Raw genomic sequence first — 21,013 nt, 5'->3', positions numbered from 1 at the left:
ATATTACATTAGTTTCAGGTTGTACAACTATGTTGTGCAAACTGTGGATTACTTAATGTTCACCATGATAAGTATAGTCACCAACTGTCATCATACAACATTATTATAATATTGTTGATTATGTTTCCCATGTGGTACTTTCCATTTCCATGACTTACTTATTTTATAACTAGAAGTTTGTACCTCTTACTCTTTTTCACCTATTTTGTGCACCTCCCACCCTCCTTCCATTTGGCAACCACCATTTTGTTCTCTGTATTTATGAGTCTGTTTTTGTTTTGTTGTTGTTATTCACTTGTTTTCTTTTTTATATTCCACACAGAATTGAAATCATATGTATTTGTCTTTCTCTTAAAGTCACTTTAATGTCAGGTTTTTTTGTCAACGTCACTTCCTCTGGGACATCTTTGTCCTTTTTATCATGGCCACATTCCTTATTTATGTTAATAAATTTGTCTTCACTAATTTCCTCTGATTGCAGATCTTAAGTATCTTGAGTGGTGTCCGTGTCAAACATTCCCAGTGTCAGCTGTTTCTTTTTAACCTCATTTATTTTTTATTAGAATTTTGCTTCCAACATTATCACTTTTTGTTTCTTTGCTTCGCTTTCATCTTTTTTGGCCAGTTCCCTCTTTTGGTGATCATTTTTTTGGTAAAATGTCATGGATTTATCGCTAGGAGATAAGAAGGCAGCACAGCTGTACAGTGTGCTGTCTGTGCAGGGTGACCCATCATGACAGACTTTGAAGAAGTGACATAACTGGTTACTGATCACGATGAGCCTCTGGTGTTTACATAGTGATCTGTGAACTGAAGAGCTAGCAATGAAATCTGTACTTCATGCAACTTATTCATAGTTAATATACAATGGTAACTGAAATTTCAACCATGTTGTTGAGTGACTTGTTTCTGTTTAAACTGTGGTAACTGAAATTGGTAAATATTGGAAGTAGGCAAAGTGAAGACTGTGTTTCTGTAAGAACACCTGAACTATTTGTCCTGTGGAGGGTCCTTTAGTATGAATTTTGCTGATCACATATGCGTGGTACCTTTTAGCACGTTTTTCTGTTCTTTCTAATTCCTTCAGTAGTATCTGGGTCGTGAACTCTCATTGTTAGAATACATATCAGTAATTCTTATAGTATATGTGATGAAGTGATGACATATTTTAAATTTATTTTTTGCTTTGTTTTGATACAAAAAGAAAAAGGCAGTTGTGTTAGTATTAATCTTTATCATATTTAAGAAACGAAACCTTTCTTTTGGAATGAAGTGGTTGATTCATTGGCCAATTGCTGTTCTTGACCATGGCACAGGACTGAGTTGCTACAAAGAGGAGATACGCACATTGGGAAAGCAAACTGACTCAATGTATACCATAATCTAGATTTCATAAATATCAGTTTCAGTTAGCCCTGGATATTACCACAAGGGACTCTCTTATTCTTAGCATATTAAAAGAAGTTGGGAGTATTGTTTGATCTCAATGTATTTGATGTTTCAAGCCTTTTTTCCCCCGCCTTCATTTTCCACAAGCATATTGTTGAAATAGTCACCCTTTTTCTTTAATAACAGATTTTACAATTAAATGTACATAGAATTCTTTGCCTCCTCCTGCCACTTTTTAAAGTAATTTAACTTTTCAATTAATTTCATTGTTTTTTTTGGTAAAGCAGTACTTGCATGGGATAGTGGAATGAAAGATAATTAGGCCTTTTTCCATTTTGTGAATATCTTTCATTCTTCAATTTCTAATGAACAAGTTGAGAAAATTTTGCAATGCTTTATACAATGTTGTGTGTTCAAAACCACTCTAAAGAGATGCTACAACTTTTAATTTTGTGTTCTTTAGTCACCACATAGGGACATCAAATTGGCCACATGTTTCAGAAAGGAAATGTTGGGCCTTGCTTTGTGCGCTTCATATAAATATATTCTATTCTTTTGAAGTATATTGTGGGTAACATTTTTCTCTTTTATCCACCATCTTGAAATTATTATGTAAACGCTTAACTGTATCATACTAAATCACTGTATTTTTTGGGTGAGAGGTAGGTTAAGATCAAAGAAAATAAATGCATAAAAAACATGTTTTCTTCAGATTGTTCTATTTGTACTTGTGTACATGTCTGTCTATAATGTGTACAGGGAAAGGAGTAATTAGTCTTTTATAGAAATTTACTTGATCTGGAGTTTTGTTGTATTTCTTAAGAACATGGTTAATGCATAGATATGAGTAAACAGAAGAAACTTCTTTGAATTCTCTTTACAGGAATAACTAGTTTATATATTTAAGCTTTTCATAAAACTGAAAATTCATTCTGTTAAGTGATTACTTTGAGTTGTAAGTAATGTATTAAAATTACATATGTATTACCTATCTTGATTACTGAATAAGCCTGTAGAACTTATATATAAATCAGATACATCAATAACTTTATTAAACATATTACATTTGGGGCACATGGATGGCTCATTTATTTAAACATCTGGCCTTTGATTTCAGCTCAGGTCATGATCTCAGGGTTATAAGATTGAGCCCCATGATGGCTCTGCACTGGGCATGAAGCCTGCTTAAGATTCTTTCTCTCTCCCTCCCTCTGTGCCCCTCTCCCTTCCCTCTAAAAAATATATTACATTTAATTAATTACCACTACCTCATACAATTATGTAGGTTATGGAGCCTGGTGATCATCATTCCTTTGCAGTATAACTTGGTAGGAATTCTTTAAATGTCTGTGGTTTCTTGTGCTTTGTGTCAATTCATCAATTATTTAAATTCAGAACTTCCAACCCTTGGTAGCTGAATAATTACAGTTATCTTTTTTCCTGTGTCAGGAAAAGCTTCTCAGTTCTCATATAAAGATTCAGTAGCTGGTGGGTTGGGTTTCTTCCTAAGTCTTCCTTGAACCCATGCCAGATTATGCCTTAAATCTACACTGAGTGTTAAGTTGTAAGCAAGATAAGATTGAAGCAAGAAGTCATTGTTGACAAATCTTAACTGCTGCTTTTACTTCGTAATGAAAGTAACCAGTGGTTTTTTAGGGGACTTGTAAGTTGGCATCAGATGTTGTCAGCCTTATAAATTCTCCCTCAATTCAGTAGTTCTGTGGAGTCTCGTTTTAATTTTAGTGTAACAGAATTAGTGGAGAAAAAACAAGAACATTTCTTTGTTATTGCTGGAATAGTCCCAAGTGATCTTGTGTATAATGTAGAAGCCACCATATTGTAGCTTTCCTAAAAGGAAAGACCTCCAGTGGATGGAATTTTATTGGTGCTACAGGTAGAAGAAGCTAGGAACTGACTCAGACCATGGTGTTAAGAGCATCAGAATCTAAGTCAAATCTTTTAAATATATCCTCATTTGATAATCACCAGGTACTAAGGACCTGCATTGTCGCATTATAGATGTAGTGATGTTGACATATGTACAGCTAATAAGACCAGCAGAATAAACCAATATGTGAAAAGATAAGTGTGTGTATACATGTGTGCACACACACAGAGTAATAACAGGGGTGTTTTAGGGTCAGATGAAAGAACTGGTGCTTAATTAGATTGAAGGAGAACTATCTTTGAGTTTTAAAGTCTTGATTGGGCTACCTTTTCTCTAATCAGCCTCAAAGATTTTGATAAATAGATAGATGCCAGGAACCATTTAGAATTCAAGAGATGAGGCTGGGATTACTTGAGGAATTGAGGGACAGGGGCAGGCTAAGAGATGGGGCGTAGTGGACCATGAGTTCTAGTCTAAGTCTGCCATTGACCAGTCCAGAGACCTTGGGCAAACATGGACCCTTTGTAGACTTTAGTTTTCTCAGTAGTGAAGTCAGCATGCTGGACCAGGTGATTACCATTGTTCTTTCCAGCTTGATTATTCTCTGATCTATTTTCAGTAGCAATGTGGAGTTTGTCCAACCCCTTTACGGGATCCTCTCATTAAAAGATTCTTTTCTCTAGTGTATCCTAAACCTGGCAGACCATTAGATTCATCTGGGGAATTTTACAACATTCTTAGGCTCTACTCTTAATATACTGAATCAGAATTTGTGGGGATGGATAAGTTATTGGGCCAGCATTAGAGAGTTATTGCTTTGTTCTGCATAATTATGTCAGAGTGGGCCTAGTAAAACACGTGCCTTGGTAATCATTGTTTAAGTGAACTTGGGACATTATGTGAGTTAGGAATTACATAGTTGTGTGTAGTTAATAACTTCATGTGCACTGTCACTCATTTAGCTTTCCTCCAGGTGGAGTAGAGCGCCTTACTCCCTTCTCTGTGGTTCAGAGTTTGTCTCCAGATCACTGTTACTGTCCTCAGGCATCTCTTTTTTTTTTTTTTTTTTAAGATTTTATTTATTTGACAGAGAGATCACAAGTGGGCGGAGAGGCAAGCAGAGAGAGAGAGAGAGGAGGAAGCAGGCTCCCCGCAGAGCAGAGAGCCCGATGTGGGACTTGATCCCAGGACCCTGAGATCATGACCTGAGCCAAAGGCAGAGGCTTAACCACTGAGCCACCCAGGTGCCCCCCTCAGGCATCTCTTTTAACGACCATCGTTTCTCAGTTTGGCATATAAGTGCTCAAAAATATTTGTTTAATAAATACATTTTTTTTGTTTTTGGTTTTTTTTTTGCTGTTTTTTGGTTTTTGGTATTATTACCACCATCAAGTCTGTAAAATTTCATCCTTGATTGCTGGACAGTTGCAGTATCTGCATAACTGGCTTCCCTGCTTCTAGCCTTACTCACTTCCTCCTTAAACCTGTGTATCTTATCCCAGGATACATTTTCTTAAAAATACTTGTACTGGTCTTATTGTTCTGGGAGAAACTTCAATAGAGTTTTTACTATTTGTAAGTTATTGTAGTTATTAGCCTGATTTTACAAATCCTCTTGAAACTTGGACCCAGTCTACTTTTTTATTATTTTCCTTTGGGAATTTTCTTTTTCTTTTGCCAAATACATATGATTTTTCATGAATTTACTGAAAGTTCTCACTTCCATGTTTTTGCTTATGTCTCTTTTCCTTCATGTAATAATAATAATGGAATGCCAGCCACTTCTCTGCCTGCTGAAATTCTTTTTTTTTTTTTGTAGGTTTACAATGAATTTTAATTATTCTTATTTTTTATTATTAAGTTCAATTAGCCAGCATATAGTACATCATTAGTTTTTGATGTAGTGTTCAACGATTCATTAATTGAGTATAACACCCAGTGCTCATCACCACATGTGCCCTCCTTAATACCCATCACCTGGTTACTCCATTCCCGTATGCCCCTCCCTTCTCTAACCCTCAGTTTGTTTCCTGGAGTCCAGAGTCTCTCATGGTTTGTCTCCCTCTCTGATTTCTTCCCCTTCAGTTTTCCCTCCTTTCCCCTGTTGTCCTCCGTGTTATTCCTTATGTTCCACATGTGAGTGAAACCATGATAATTTTATCTGTTTGACTTAATTCACTTAGCATAATCCCCTCCATTTCCATCCATGTTGATGCAAATTGTGGGTATTCATTCTTTCTGATGGCCGAGAAATATTCCATTGTATATATGAACCACATCTTGTTCTTTATCCATTCATCTGTTGAAGGACATCTGGGCTCCTTCCATGGTTTGGCTATTGTGGACATTGCTGCTATGAACATTGGAGTGCGTGTGCCCCTTCTTTTCACTACATCTGTATATTTGGGGTAAATACCTAGTACTGCAATTGCTGGGTTGTAGGGTAGCTCTATTTTTAATGTTTTGAGGGACCTCCATACTGTTTTCCAGAATGGCTATACCAGCTTATATTCCCAACACTGTAGGAGGGTTTCCCTTCCTCCACATCCTTGCCAGCACGTATTGTTTCCTGTCTTATTAATTTTTGCCATTCTAACTGGTGTAAGTTGGTATCTCATTGTGGTTTTGATTTGTATTTCCCTGTGCCAAGTGATGTTGAATGTTTTTTTCATGTGTCTGTTAGCTATTTGTATGTCTTGTTTGGAGAAGTGTCTGTTCATGTCTTCTGCCCATTTCTAGACTGGATTATTAGTTTTTTGGATGTTGAGTTTGAGAAGGTCTTTATAGATCTTGGATACCAGCCTTTTATCCATAATGTCATCTGCAGATATCTTCTCCCATTCTGTGGGTTGCTTCTTAGTTTTGTTGACTCTTTCCTTTGCTGTGCAAAAGCTTTTTATCTTGATGAAGTCCTAAAAGTTCATATTTGCTTTTATTTCCCTTGCCTTTATAGACATGTCTTGAAAGAGGTCATTGTGGCCAATGTTAATGTTCTCTTCTAGGATTTTGATGGATTCCTGTCTCACATTTAGGTCTTTCATCCATTTTGAGTTTATCTTTGTGTATTGTGTAAAGGAATGGTCCAATTTCATTCTTCTGCATGTGGCTGTCCAATTTCCCCAGCACTATTTATTGAAGAGACTGTCTTTTTTCCATTGGATATTCTTTCCTAATTTGTCAAAGATTAGTTGACCATTTCTGGGGTCTCTGTTCTGTTCCATTGATCTATGTGTCTGTTTTTGTGCCAATACTATGCTGATTTGATTATTGTAGCTTTGTATTATAGCTTGAAGTCAGACATTGTGATACCCCCAGCTTTGGTTTTCTTTTTCAACCATCCTCTGGCAAAATTTCTGGTTCCATGCAAATTTTAGGACTGTTTGTTCCATCTTTGTGAATAATGTCGATGGTATTTTGATAGGGATTGCACTGAAAGTGTAGATTGCTTTGGGCAGCAGCATGGACATTTTCACTATATTTATTCTTCCAATCCATGAGCATGGAATGTTTTCCCATCTCTTTGTGTCTTCCTCAATTTCTTTTATAAGTGCTCTGTGTTTCTAGACTGTAGATCCTTTACTTTGGGTTAGGTTTATTCCTAGATATCTTATAGTTTTTGGTGCTGTTGTAAATGGGATCGATTCCTTAATTTCTCTTTCTTCAGTCACATTGTTATTGGATAGAAATGCAACTGATTTGTGTGAATTGATTTTGTATCCTGCCATGTTGCTGAATTGCTGTATGAGTTCTAGTAGTTTGGGGATGGAGCCTTTTGGGTTTTCCACATAAGTATCATGTCATTCGTCTGAGAATAGAGAGAGAGTTTGACCTCCTCTTTGCCAATTTGAATGCCTGTTATTTCTTTTTGTTTTCTGATGGCTAGGACTTCAGAAGCTAGGACTTCTGGTATTACATTGAACAAAAGTGGTGAGAATGGGCATCCCTGTCATGTTCCTGACCTTAAGGGAAATTCTAATCCAAGTCCAGCTCTAATCCAACAACCAGCTCAAATGCCACCCAGATCAGAACAAATTTCTTTCTTCTACTTAGTGCATATAGTGGGTATTTAGTAAATGCTTGTTGAATTATCTACACGTTTGCCATTTTAAGATTGGTGTATATGGCTACTTTATAATATTGTGTAAGCTCATGGAACCATGAGCATTTTGTTTCTTTATCCTTATCAGAGTGCCTAGGAACAGTGTCTTTACTCAGCTAACATTAATAACTTAAACATCTACAAAAGATGATTCTAATATTAATTTTGAGATAGACAATCCTATAATGTTATTTTCTTCAGTTGTAAATTTTGTGGTCTTTGAAGGTAAGTTTGAATCTATTATTTAAGTGCTTCAAGCATACATTAGTTTAAAACAGTGCTTTGCTGTTTACCAGTAAGCGTGTTTCTGGGGATGTAATGAAAAAAGAGATGATACCTGAAATATTACTAATAATGTAACTGTACTTCCTCAGTATTTTAGAGATCTGAAGATATTATATAAGTAAGTGAGGGAAATGATTGTGGGGAAATGATATTTTAGAAACAGCCCACAATCTCAACTCACCATTTCATAGAGGTGAGTCAGGAAGTGCCCACAAGGGGGCGTGCCCATCTAGAGAAAACTTGACCGAGTTCCTTTCCTGCTATGCAGGTAAAATGTCTGTTTTACAAATATAATCCTAGATCATGCCTTTTTTTCTAGGAAAAAGAATGGACCCTCACCACTACAAGAATTTCTACCCGTTTGCTAGCACCTGTTTATTTGGGTTGTGTGATTTTCCCAGAAGGGACAGGGACACGTGATAAAATAAAAATGGGGGTTGCTTTTCAGGCTTACTGTATGAAACTTGTGATTATTACCCACCCCGCCCTTTTTGCAAGCATTACCATCTCTTCGATGGTCATTTTGGGTCATTTGCTCAAGGGATAGGCAGTGCTTCATTTTCATTGCTCTTTTGATTTGTGTAGCCAGAGGTTATGTGGAACTCACATCAGCAAGTCACCTTGAGTACACAGATGTTAAGTTTCCACCAGAGGTCATGGCCTCACGGGATCCTTAGTTTTTCTTTCCAATTCCTATTTGCCCTTTGACTTCAGGATTATCACCAGCAAACATTTATCGAGTGCCCTTTATACGCAGGCTTTTATGTAGGTTTTAGGGAGTAAATAGGATATAACACCTAGGCACTGACCATTATATTTGGTTCAGGGGAATTAAACATAAAGGGAACTCATACCATGGAGCATGTGCTAGAAGAGTGGAGGAATCAATGAGGGCCATGGGAATTGGTAGGATGGAGAAATCACTCTACAAACTCACAAAGTTTTTCACTGTAGGCTTCATGGAAGAGGCGGAATTTAAGCTGGGTGTTGGATAAAGGGGTAGGACTTAGATATTTTGGTGGAGAGAAAGAGAAAGCTTTAGATTTAGAAGCCTGTAAGTACAGAAGCTTGGTTATACTACAGAGTTTCTGTAGGACGGTGGTTTCAAACTCAGATGCTTCCGGGGGCCAGTCAGGTAGTCTACATGTGTGAGACAATCTAGAAAGGTGGAGCACTTGGTGATACACATTCCATTTTAAGGTATTTGCAAAACAGAATGTATAATATTAATATATAACACTTTGCTGTTGAAAGCAAACTCTAGTTTTGGCAGTTTGTAATACCTGTTGTGGGCATGACAACTGATCAGATTCATCTGTGCCCAAAATTTAGCAAAACCCAAAAAGGCCATAGAAGGCATTAAGTCCACAGCCAGAGTACTCCCTGGACATTTGTCTACTTTTATTTTCATTAACTGTATTTAGGAACAATGAGGAGAATATTTTGAAATATGTATGAATGAAGCCTAGCTGGGTGATTGTTTGTTTTAAACACTGGCTTTTGAGTGGTGGGAGTCTGAAAACATTCTGAGGTTAATTTGAATGGGACTTAAGATTTCTGGGATATAGTACTAATCATAATTAATTTGGATTATATTTTATATCCTAGAATATACTTAGCTTGTTTCCTACTCTTTGTGATTCCTTGATTTCTCTTTACTTTCTAATAAAATTTTAAGGTATTGAGGCATAAAAGGAAAAAGTATGTGGGCATTTTTTCTTTCCCTTTTGTTTTTTAATATGCTTATCTTTAGTAGTTGTGTATTTATGATTTTTAATAATTTATATTTTGGAGAGTATACTCATAATTGTATAGTCAAATAGATATTGCTTTAAAAATCTCATATCAAATAAAGTAACTTATTACTGTATTATTAAAGTCAGTGTCAAATATTGAATCTATGGAGAGGGTCAAGTTTAAATCCAGGTTAAAGGACCCATCCCAGTTGTCCCGGGCATGGTGTTTCATTGTTAGGAATAGACTCCAGATTGTCGACGTTACCTTCTAGTACTTTATCTGTTATTCCCCACTGCTTTAAGACTCAGTTCAAAGGCCAGTAGAGCTCTGGTATTTAAAAGAAAAAGTGTAATTTTATCCAGAGAAGGTAAATGTATGCCCTGAAATGAAAGAAAGACCAGAGGTCCAGACCACGGCCAGGTGTTCCTGGAAAGAGCCAAATTGGACAACTAAATTGAAAAAGGTTGCCTGTTCTTATTAAAGAGACTTTGTTGCTGTCTATTTAATTAGCAAGGTCTTAGTTCATTTATTTAGGTGTTTTTTAATCTGCCCAGGTAATGAAGTTCATAGCCTATTAGTGAATATGCTGGTAGCATGTTGCGTTATCTCTGTCATTGAAGTACTGTGATATATGTGCCTGTATGAAGTGAAACTGCCAAATCATCTTGATTCCCTCCTCCCTTGAACATGTTTCTCAGACGTGATGACTGAGGTTAGGGTAGTCTCCGGTGGAAAAAGCAAAGTTAAAGCTAAAGCATAGTATATATGTTACTTATGTAGAGCTTTTAAGAAAGTGATTTGGAATTAGAGAAAGTGAATTGGTTAGTCAAAAATGAAAGAGTGTGATCTGGTGCCAGATGACCCAAAAGAATGGGAGGGCAGTAAAGTTTTGCCAAAAGAAAAACATTGAATGGAAGAGTGTGGACCAATATCAAGACATCTGATTTCTTTATAGATTAAGTGAGGGCTTAATGTTTGATGGTAAGAGTCTAAGAAGTTTGTTTTGAACAATAGGCCAGAGGGCATGCAAAACCTCCTGAAATAAAGATCACTCCTGTATCCTGAGAAGGGGGTCTGGACTTATGTGTGGTTATTATGAGGAACAGGCAGAGATTTCACAGTAGTTGTTTAGGGACATACTTTTGGAAAGAGCCTATTCAGAAGTGATGTGCAAAATTGTTACATTTAGGGATGATCTAAATATGAAATAATCAGAGAGAAATATGTGAGGTAATTAGGAAAATTGCTTTAGATAGGCTGAGTTTGGATCTTGCATATGTATTGAGCAAGATGCAATTTTAGAGGGCATGGAGTTTGATTTATTAATGAGGGTCAATTAAAAACTATTCGTGATAGTTTGTTAGTTGCTATGTACAGGTTGACAGGGAGCAAGATAAGCCACAAAAGATCCTAGGACAAGCCAAGCATATGATGAGTTTTCCCAGAGCGGGGACAACCACCTGTTTCAGGTTGAGCCTTTAGGTGCAAGGGCCTCCTGTGTGGTTGGGAAGAGATTAAGGAAATCCTTTCTGGAGTTATTTGAGGCCTCAGGACTTGCAGAAACAGTGTTTTGGTATGGGATGGGGAACAGGGGTGTGGGGAGCCACTTTTACATTGGACAAAGTGTGAGTGAGGAGGAATGTCTATCTGCTATTACTTTAGAAAGCCAGGGCTCTCTTCGGAGAAGAGGGAGGAGGGCTGGACCTTTGCTGGGATTTAGGTGACACACAGAGAAAATTGTTGCCTATCAGATTTACTTTATTCAGTTCATTCATTCAACAAGTAGTTTTTTCATAGAACCAACTTTGCCTTTTTTTCCAATCTATTTATTTAATGTTTATTTCTCTTTCACTAATTTTTCATCTTATTTTTGTTTTCTTCTTTCTCTTTGTGTTTATATTGTTCTGAAACTTCTTTAGTTGGACACTTAGGTCATGTTTTGTTCTTTTCTAATATCAACATTTTGGGTATAAGTTTTTCTCTATGTACCACTTTTGCTGTATTCCACAAGTTTTGAAATGTAATATTTTTTATTCATTATTAAGTGTTTTTATTTCTATTTAGATTTCTTGCTTGATTCATAAGTTATTTTGAAATATTTTTTCTTTTTGAATTTCCAAATTTTGTTTACTTTTATTGACTCCTAACTTAATTGTATCATAGTCAGAGAGCATATTTTATCTGATATTATTTCCTGAAATTTGTTGTAACTTAGTTTGTGGTTTTGTATATGATCAGGTTTTATAAATATTTATATGCATTTGAAAATGTTTCCTTTTGGTGTAGCCACTCTGGAGAACAGTATGAAGGTTCCTCAAAAAAAAATTTTTTTTTTTTAAAGATTTTATTTATTTATTTAACAGACAGAGATCACAAGTAGGCAGAGAGGCAGGCAGAGAGAGAGAGTAGGAAACAGGCTCCCTGCTGAGCAGAGAGCCCGATGTGGCGCTCGATCCCGGGACCCTGGGATCATGACCTGAGCTGAAGGCAGAGGCTTAACCCACTGAGCCACACAGGCGCCCCCCTCAAAAATTTAAAAATAGAACTACCTATGATCCAGTAATTGCTCCAGTAGATATTTACTCAAAGTATACAAAAATATAGATTCAAAGGGGTACATGCACCCCAGTGTTTATTGCAGCATTATTAATAATAGCCAAACTACGGAGAGAGCCCAAATGTCCATTGACTAATGAATAGATAAAGAAGAGGTGTTACTATGAAGTATTACTCAGCCATCGAAAAAATGAAATCTTGCCATTTGCAATGAATGACATGGATGGAGCTAGAGAGTATAATGCTAAGTGAAATAAGTTAGAGAAAGACAAATACCATATAATCTCATTCATATGTGGAATTTAAGAAAGAAAACAGCTGAACATATAGGAAGGGGGAAATCAAAAAAAGGAGAGGAAACAAACTGTAAGAGACTCTGAACAATAAAGAACAAATTGAGGGTTTGATGGAGGGAGGTGGGTGGGGGATGGGCTAGATGGGTGATGGGTATTAAAGAGGTACTTAGGATTAGCACTGGCTTTTGTATGTAAGTGATGGATCACTGAATTCTATTCCAGAAATCAATATTGCATTGTGTGTTAACTAACTAAAATTTAAATAAAAAAAAGAAAAGAATGTTTCCCCTCTAATTGTTGGGAACAGAATTCTATAAAAGCTAGGCAATCACACTTTTTAATGTATAATTTGGGTCTTCTGTTTCTTACTGGAAGTTGAAAGAAATGTATTGAAATATCTCATTATGAGTGTGGTTTGTTGCTTTCTCCTTGTTGGTATGCTTTTGCTTTATATACATTTGAGCTATTCTTATTTGGTATATGCAAATTTAGAATTACTCTCTCTATCTGGTGTTAAACTTCCAGCATTTATCATGTAGAGATTTTATCTCTATTAATAACTTTTGTCTTAACAGTTAATTTGCTCGACATTAATATAGTTACATTGTTTGGACTGGTACCTGCTTGGCATATCACTTTTCCCTCCATCCTTTTACTTTCAACTTTTCCATATCCTTATGCTTTAAGTATATCTCCTATGAATAACATACAGCCATATTTCAAAATCTAACCTGACATTCTAATAACGTGTTATATTTTTAAAGACAATATTAGTTTCGATTTACATGCTGTTTTGCCATTTTATTTGCTTCCTTTCATGCCTGATTATCCTTCTTGGATTATTGTCTTAAGTCTGTTTGAGCTTCTCTAACAACATACCATAGACTGGGTGGCTTATATACAACAGAACTTTGTTTCTCACAGTTCTGGAGTTGGGGAAGTCCAGCATCGAAACACAGGCAGTTGAGAGCTTGCTTCCTGGATGGCCATCTTTGTGCTATAACCTCATATGGCAGAAGGGGTAGGGGAGCTTCTTGGGTGTCTCTAGAAGGGCATGAATCCCATTCAGAAGGGCTCTGCCATCTTTCAGTGCTCCCACCTCCTAGTAGCATCACATTGGCAGCTAGAATTTCAACATGTGAATTTTGGAAGGATGCAAACATTCACAACAACAAGAAAATTTTTATTTTATTTTATTTAGTTAGTTAACAAATGTCTATTGAAATCTTTGTTGCAGACGTTTGGGATTCATCAGTGAACAAAAAGATTTGTACTCACGCTGAGTTTACTTTCTAAGAGAGTGAGTTGTTGAGAGGCAAGATTTATTTTCATCTTTTTCTTAAGAATTAGGGAATAACCAGTGTTGACCTCACAGTAAGTGTCAGGCAGGGAAGGACACAAACATTCAAATCGTAGCAATTATTTTCCTCTTTTTGAAGTATATAATTTACTTGCTTATTCATGCATCCATGCAACAAATCTTTATTGAATGCCTAAGAGATGTGAAGTGCTTTTCTCAGTGCTTAGCAAATGGCAGTGAATAAACCATAGAAAGAGTGCCGCCTTTTGTGGAGCTTCTAGTCTTGAGGGGGAGATTGGCAATTTAAGTCATACAAAAATCAATTGTACAGTTTAGGAGATATCGAGATGTTATAGAAAAAAAATAAAGTTTAGCCAAGAAAGGGAGATTAGGTCTGCTTATGAGTAGGTGGTAGGGAGGACATAGAGGTCAGGTTGTAGTATTAAAAGGAATGGTCCTTCAGGCGTTCGTTAAGTGCAGGTCACTTGGTGGTGGACTCACTTTACTTACTGATTTTAAAATGTCTTTATTTTATTTTTGTTCCTAAAAGATAATCTTGTTGGGCACCTGCTTCTAGGTTTATAGTTACTTTTCTCTGAGTAGCCTTGAAGGTATACAACAATCTTCTGGCTTTCATTGGGCTTCTGGCAGTTCTGTCATTCTATTGTGGGTGATCTTTTCTTTCTAGCTGACTCCTTTCCTTTCTCTGTGGCTTCTGGGAGATCTGGATTCTTATATCTCATCAGTTCTGGGAAATTTTAGCCTTTTCTCTTTCATTATTTTCTCTTATTTATTCTACCTGTTCCTTCCAGTTGGACATATGTTAGACTTTCTCTCACCCATACTCTTTTTTCCATCTCTTTTATGTTTTACTACTTAACAGTTACTACTTAACAGTTGTAATCAACTGTGTATTAAATGTTATATAAATATAAATGTATTATAGTATTAGGACAGAAATAGAAAATTTGTTCATGACTTGATGTTTTGAATTCTTCATTGTGTACTTTTAGATAAATGCATCAGCTATTGATTTTTTTAGAGGTAAAGCTTACGTGTGGTGCAATGCTTATATCTTAAGTATATAATTTGATGAATTTCGACATGCATAAAGCCATGTAGTCCATACCACTATCAAAATATAAAACATTACCATTACTCCAGAAGGTTTTCTCATGCCCCTTCATAGTCAAGACCCCTCCTAAGACAACTATTTTTCTGATTCTTTTTCACTGCAGAGCAGTTTTACCTTTTCTAAACTTTTGTATAAATGGGATCATATATTATATAGTCTGTTGTGTCCAGCTTCTTTTACTCAGTGGACACCTAAAAGATTATCCATACTGTTGTACATATCACTAGTTCCTTTTTATTGCTTGGACAGTCCTCCCCTGTTGCCTTTATCACAATTTGTGTATGCATTTCCCTCTTGATAGGCATTTGGGTTGTTTCCAGCTTTTGACTGTTGAGGAAAAGTGCTGTGAACGTTTTTGACAAGTCTTTTGTTTTATGTATTTTGATTTCTCTTGGGTAAATATTTAGGGTTTTAATTGCTACGTTCATGTTTAATTTAAAATTAATTTTTTTTAACATTTTACTTTATTTTTTCAGTGTTGTAAGATTCATAGTTTATGCACCACACCCAGGGCTCCATGAAATACATGCCCTCCTTAATACCTACCACCAGTCTCATCCATCCTTCCATCACCCCCCTTTCCAAAACCCTTGGTTTGTTTCTCAGAGTCCACAGTATCTCATGCTTTGTCTCCCCCTCCGATTTCCCCCAGTTCACTTTTCCTTTCCTTCTCCTAATGTCCTCCATGTTATTCCTTATGCTCCACAAGTAACTGAAACCATATGATAATTGATTCTCTCTGCTTGATTTATTTCACTCAGCATAATCTCCTCTGGTCCCGTCTATTTTGATAAAAAAGTTGGGTATTCATCCTTTCTGATGGAGGTGTAATATTCCGTTATATATATGGACCATATCTTCTTTATCCATTCATCTGTTGAAGAGCATCTTGGCTCTTTCCACAGTTTGGCAACTGTAGCTATTGCTGCTATGAACATTGGGGTACATATGGCCCTTCTTTTTACTACATCTGTATTTTGGGGGTAAATACCCAGTAGTACAATTGCAGGGTCATAGGGTAGCTCTATTTTTAATTTCTTAAGGAATCTCCACACTGTTTTCCAAAGTGGCTGCACCAACTTGCATTTCCACCAACAGTGTAAGAGGGTTCCCCTTTCTCCACATCCTCTCGAACACTTGTTGTTTACTGTCTTGTTAATTTTGGGCATTCTAACTGGTGTAAGGTGGTATCTCAATGTGGTTTTGATTTGAATCTCCCTGATGGCTAATGATGACGAACATTTTTTCATGTGTCTGGGAGCCATTTGTGTGTCTTCTTTGGAGAATTTGAAATTTTTGATTTAGAATTTAAAAATTGTGATTAATATTTATTCCAGAAAAACAAGAAACCAAATCAGAATTTTTAAACCAGTATTTGTAGTCACTGAGGCTTATTCTCTAAGTATTTTGATCAGATGAATGCAGTTTAATGATCTGGCTAATATTATATTAAGGACTTTGTCAAACTTATCATTCTTAAATTCCTCAATTTTTATTTTAATTCCAGTATATTTTAGGTTTACTTTCCTTAACCAGTGGTTCATTATAAGTATAAAATAATTTTAATTTAACAGCATATGAATAAGAATAAAAATGATTTAAAGCTGTATGAAACTACCCTTGTGGTTTTTACTCTTCAGATATGTAATAATTTAAGTCATGAGTATGTTCATCTGGTTTCTTCCATCACTTACACGTGCGCTCTCAGCATGCACACTGAGGCTCTCAAACTGCTCCATTTTGAAACAAACAAACCCTTAGTTCATTATTTGAAATATTATTTTAAAAACCAAGATTAAAACCATGGCTTTTTCTACCTCGAATGTTGCAAGCCTCAGAAGACTGTCTAGGTGTTTTGCCATTTGGAAAACATTGTCTTCTGCTGTATTTAAGGGTTTAGAATTTTTAGGTAATCCTCTGGAGCTTTGTTATGGTATGAACTTTAACTAAAGTTGTGTAGTGAAGATATATTAAAGCCCCTTAAAAGCATGGTTAACCCACTTTATTTTTATTTTGAGCTAAAAATGTTTCTGGTAACTTTTGTAGAGTGATTTAAGGAATAAATAACAATTTTTTAACAATTTTTTTCTCTGTAGTAGATATGTTTGACTCTAATTTGTGTAGTGTTGCAAAGATATTTAATGCATACTTATTAAGCAAAGAAAATAAGGGATTATTTAAGAATAGACATCTTGACTATAATTAACAGAAACATCATTTATAGTACTGGGCATCAGAAGGGTGATTTTCTTTTTTAAATTTAAATTCAATTAGTGAACATATAATACATTATTAGTTTTGGATATAATGTTCAGTGATTCATTAGTTGTGTATAACACCTGGTGCTCATCACATCCTGTGCCCTCCTTAATACCCATCACACAGTTACCCCATCCCCCCACCCACCTTCCTTTCCACAACCCTCAGTTTGTTTCCTGGAATCAAGAGTCTGTCATGGTTTGTCTCCCTCTCTAATTTCTTCCCATTCAGTTTTTCTTCCCCAGAAGGGTGATTTTCTTTGGAGAGAGGGAAAAGGTCATTGGGTATTCTTATTTCCAAATTTTCCTTGGTTTCAGCCAAGCCAGATACACAAGAGTAGATAATTCTAACTAAATCATGCTTTGTTTACCCATTCCTAATATTCTTAATCCTCTAGTGGCCCCACTGTGGGTCTGGTTTTTGGGAGATAGACCTGGAGCCAGTCTAGGTCACTGATAGCTGGAACTAATTCCATGGTTAGAATATTCAAAGACGTAAAGCTCTATGCTGCCATTAATGTACTGTCATGGAGGGCGTAAGTCATCTGCTTTTCTCAAGTGGAAACTCATGCCAGTTATAATCTTGCTCATAATCCTAACAAAGGTGTATGTTGAAGATTTGGGATCTTTTAAAAAAATGTATTTGTTTTTATTATTGTATTGGGTTATTTCCACTGAAAACCAGTTTCAGGATGCACTTATATGTTTGAGATATTATTCTTGCATTTTAGCTATCTGATACTTGAGTAATTCTGTATAGAAGAAAGGCCAGGTTAATGAGATAGGTAACTGATAGATGATGTCTCTGGGCAGATTTCAGAGTTAGAACACAGATTAGAAACATAATTTTATGGTGCGAAGTACCTACACTTTGTTTTAAGTGATTTGTTATTTTTGATGTAGTTATGTGTTACTTAATTTAATTTTACAGTGATTGTGTAATAGCCATCTCCAGATTAGGGCAGAGAAAAATTAAAACTTTTGACATTAAGCTCAACATGATTACTAGTTTATTGGTGAGTTGAAGAAAGTTTTATTTCCGTGTTTTTCATAACACATGCGATCTCTATGCCAACTTAATATTACATGTGTTTATTATAAGGGGAACTATATGATTTATACAGTTGCTTTTTAGTCACTATTTTATCAAATAAGTATTGGAAATAGCATGTTTCAGTTGAGGACAATAGGTACATGTGTACCTATGTGGAGCATGTACTTTTAAGTATTTATGGAGTGTAAGAGCATAATAGTAGCTCTATATACTAACAGTCATTGTGTGTTTTTTAACCTTTCTAAGATTTCATTTCTGTACAAATGAGTTCTGTGAAATTATTATGGCTAAAATACCAGTGTTTGTCTTTCACTCAATTTATCTACACTTCATAAAAATGCTTAAATCTTACTTCATCATCCTTAAATTTGCCTTTCAGTATATGAAATCTATGAACTAATTCTTGAATATTTATGAAGTAATTCTGATTTTTGCAGGTGTTGCAAGCCTCTAGGAATATTTAGCTTAATTTGGAACAGCATTCTGTAGTTTTTGCTTGATTTTTCATTCTTAAAAACCAAGTTACAGTAAATCCATCTACATGTAATATTTTTGTATCTTTCTCTAGTAGTTTGATTAGATAAGAGTCCTTATAGTTTATGATAATGAAATGCTAAGAAAATTGTTTCATAAGTAATGTATATCATTGTGTATACATTATCTATCCCCTCAGCTAAAATTCCGTTTTACAAAATGCTTGGGATCAGCAGTCACAGTTAATAAAGAACTAATGAAGAATACCCTTTCTTGACTTTATTGTTGTTAAGGAAAGTATTTTATAGTTTCTGTTTATTTGTATGAGAGTTCTCTGTTTCTAAAAGAACCAGTATGAGATCAGTACTTTAAGGTACTTTACAGTATGTTCATTGTGGTACGATCTGGTGATACGCTGCCAATTGATAGTTAAACCAGATAGAACTTAAATCTTTTATGTTGACATAATGCTAATGCTGAAGTTTCTCCTTCAGCAGATTTGTGCCCATAAACTTATTTGCCTTAAAATGAGTAGAGCAGATGTTTGGCTGATAATGAATCCCATAGGATGCTATTTTACCTTGTTTCTTAAGGTAGGGTCTGAGGACCAGCAATATCAGCATTGCTGGAGAGGTTGTTAAGTGGAGAGTCTTGACCAGTGCCAGATTACTTAATCAGAATCTGCATTTAACAGATTCTCAGATGATTTGTGTGTACATTAAACTTTGAGAAGGCCTCCTGTCGAAGACATAAGACTTGGCATCTGGAAAGGAACAGACAATCTCTATTTGAGGTTGCAAGGGTAAAAAGATAAAGGAATTATTTCCTAGAATAATGAAGGAAATGTTTCCCCTTTAAAGTACATTTTTCTTTAGGGTTATTCTTTTTTTTTTTTTCTGGAATAAAATGCCTAATGCAATTCTTTACTTTTATACTTTTATCTTACCTACCAAAGAAAATAAACTTTACTTCTTCCATAGCAAATGAGGAAACCTAGTTATTGTTAAGTCTTCCCTAAGGTAGTGGCATCCTCTGGATTTGCATGAAACTGAGTGTTGAGAAAAGAGATGGAAAACTGAGGCCTTGATATTAGAATAGCCTTGCATGCATCATCACTTGTTTTTCTTGTTTCTGTGACACCCTAGATGCAGACATGCTTTATATCCTCCTAACTGAAGACTAAGTATCCCTTCATATCTGCTGTATGTAAAATCAGTCAGTCAGCCCTTTCCTCAGAGAGTTTACAGTCAGGTTAGGGAGCTATCTTTGAAACTCAGGCAGTCTGCCACCTGCGCAACTGTGGTATTCCTGGATATGGCCTAGACTTCCCCTGGCTGTGGTTAAAAGGGAGAGAGGGAATAAAGCACTTATTTCAGTCAGCTACATGTTTTCTATTAAAGTAAGTAGTGTCCTAGTGTATCAGTATATTTAAGAGGAGTTAGAATCTAGAGCAAAAACCAAAGAAATGTAAATGTCTAGATGTACCTTCTCCTAACAGACTTCATGTAATATTTGTTGAGGCATACTCTACTTCTGGATTTTTAAATTTGCTTGAAGTAAAAAACTTTTGCTTGCATTGTGTCTCCACTATTTCAGAACTCCCTTCAATGTTGCTCACCTTCTAAGGTGGCCCTAGGAACTCATTGACTTTTCTGGGGATTGCCTGAGAGTGTCATTTGAAAACTTGTTAGCCAGGGATCCCTCTGTACAAATGAAGTATTGCTCAGCAGTATGGGCAATAAACTACGCAGGAGGAGGAGCTGGTCTTGTTGAGCCTGGAGTTGTGCCTGGGCTCTTTTATGCATTTTTGGGGATGGGGGTGAAGGTGGGAGTCTTGGGTTGTGGGGCTTAGTTTAAAAACCAGAACTCTAGAGTGAGAACATTGCAATGACTGTTGTTAACCTAAAGACCTGCAGTAGCCTCCCTTGTTAATATACACAAAGATATTTTTTTTTAAAGTTTTTCCCTGTTTTCTGTGATTCTGATTTTTATCCAGAATTGTAAGGTTTGTCTGTCTTGCACAGGTGACCCAGAAATCTTTGAGGTAGGAGACAGCTCCTTGTAGTCAATATATGTGAAAAGCCTTAAGCTTGTGGGACTTGGGACAAGATACAGAAATGCAAAGATACCTCCCAGGAATGTACAATTTTCTGCTATATAGTTGGCAAGCATATTATTAATACAGCAGAGGAAGGAGGTGGCCATCAATTTCTCACAAGCAAGGAATTATAAAAGAAAATTGTAACATCGTATACTTCAAATTGTGACCACCATTCTCTTTATTTATTGTATTAAATATATTATTTTTAGAAATTTATATACAATATTTTTAGAAGTACTAAAAATGGTACTTACTGGTTCATTTATGCCATAGATCTTCTCCTCTTACAAATTTTCAATCATGAACTTAATACCTGAGATTAAGGGGACACTGCGATATGCTATTTTATATTAGATTGTGTTTTTTCTTTCTCCCTTAGGAATGCTAGGCTTATTATTAGAGAAAAGCAACAAGACACTTTTTGCTCAGGATCTTTCAGTA

At 35.8% G+C, this 21,013-nt stretch overlaps 1 protein-coding gene across 4 annotated transcripts in view; it reads left to right on the top strand.

Moving 5' to 3' along the window:
- The window catches only part of TASP1 (taspase 1), a 253,042-nt gene that overhangs the window by 80,322 nt on the left and 151,707 nt on the right, over positions 1-21,013 (top strand). The window lies entirely within an intron of this gene.

This window comes from Lontra canadensis, unplaced genomic scaffold (genome assembly GCF_010015895.1).
Source record: "Lontra canadensis isolate GAN:19392208 unplaced genomic scaffold, GSC_riverotter_1.0 scaffold16, whole genome shotgun sequence".
NCBI classification, from domain to species: Eukaryota; Metazoa; Chordata; class Mammalia; order Carnivora; family Mustelidae; genus Lontra; species Lontra canadensis.
This window is presented reverse-complemented; position numbering and strand designations above follow the sequence as displayed.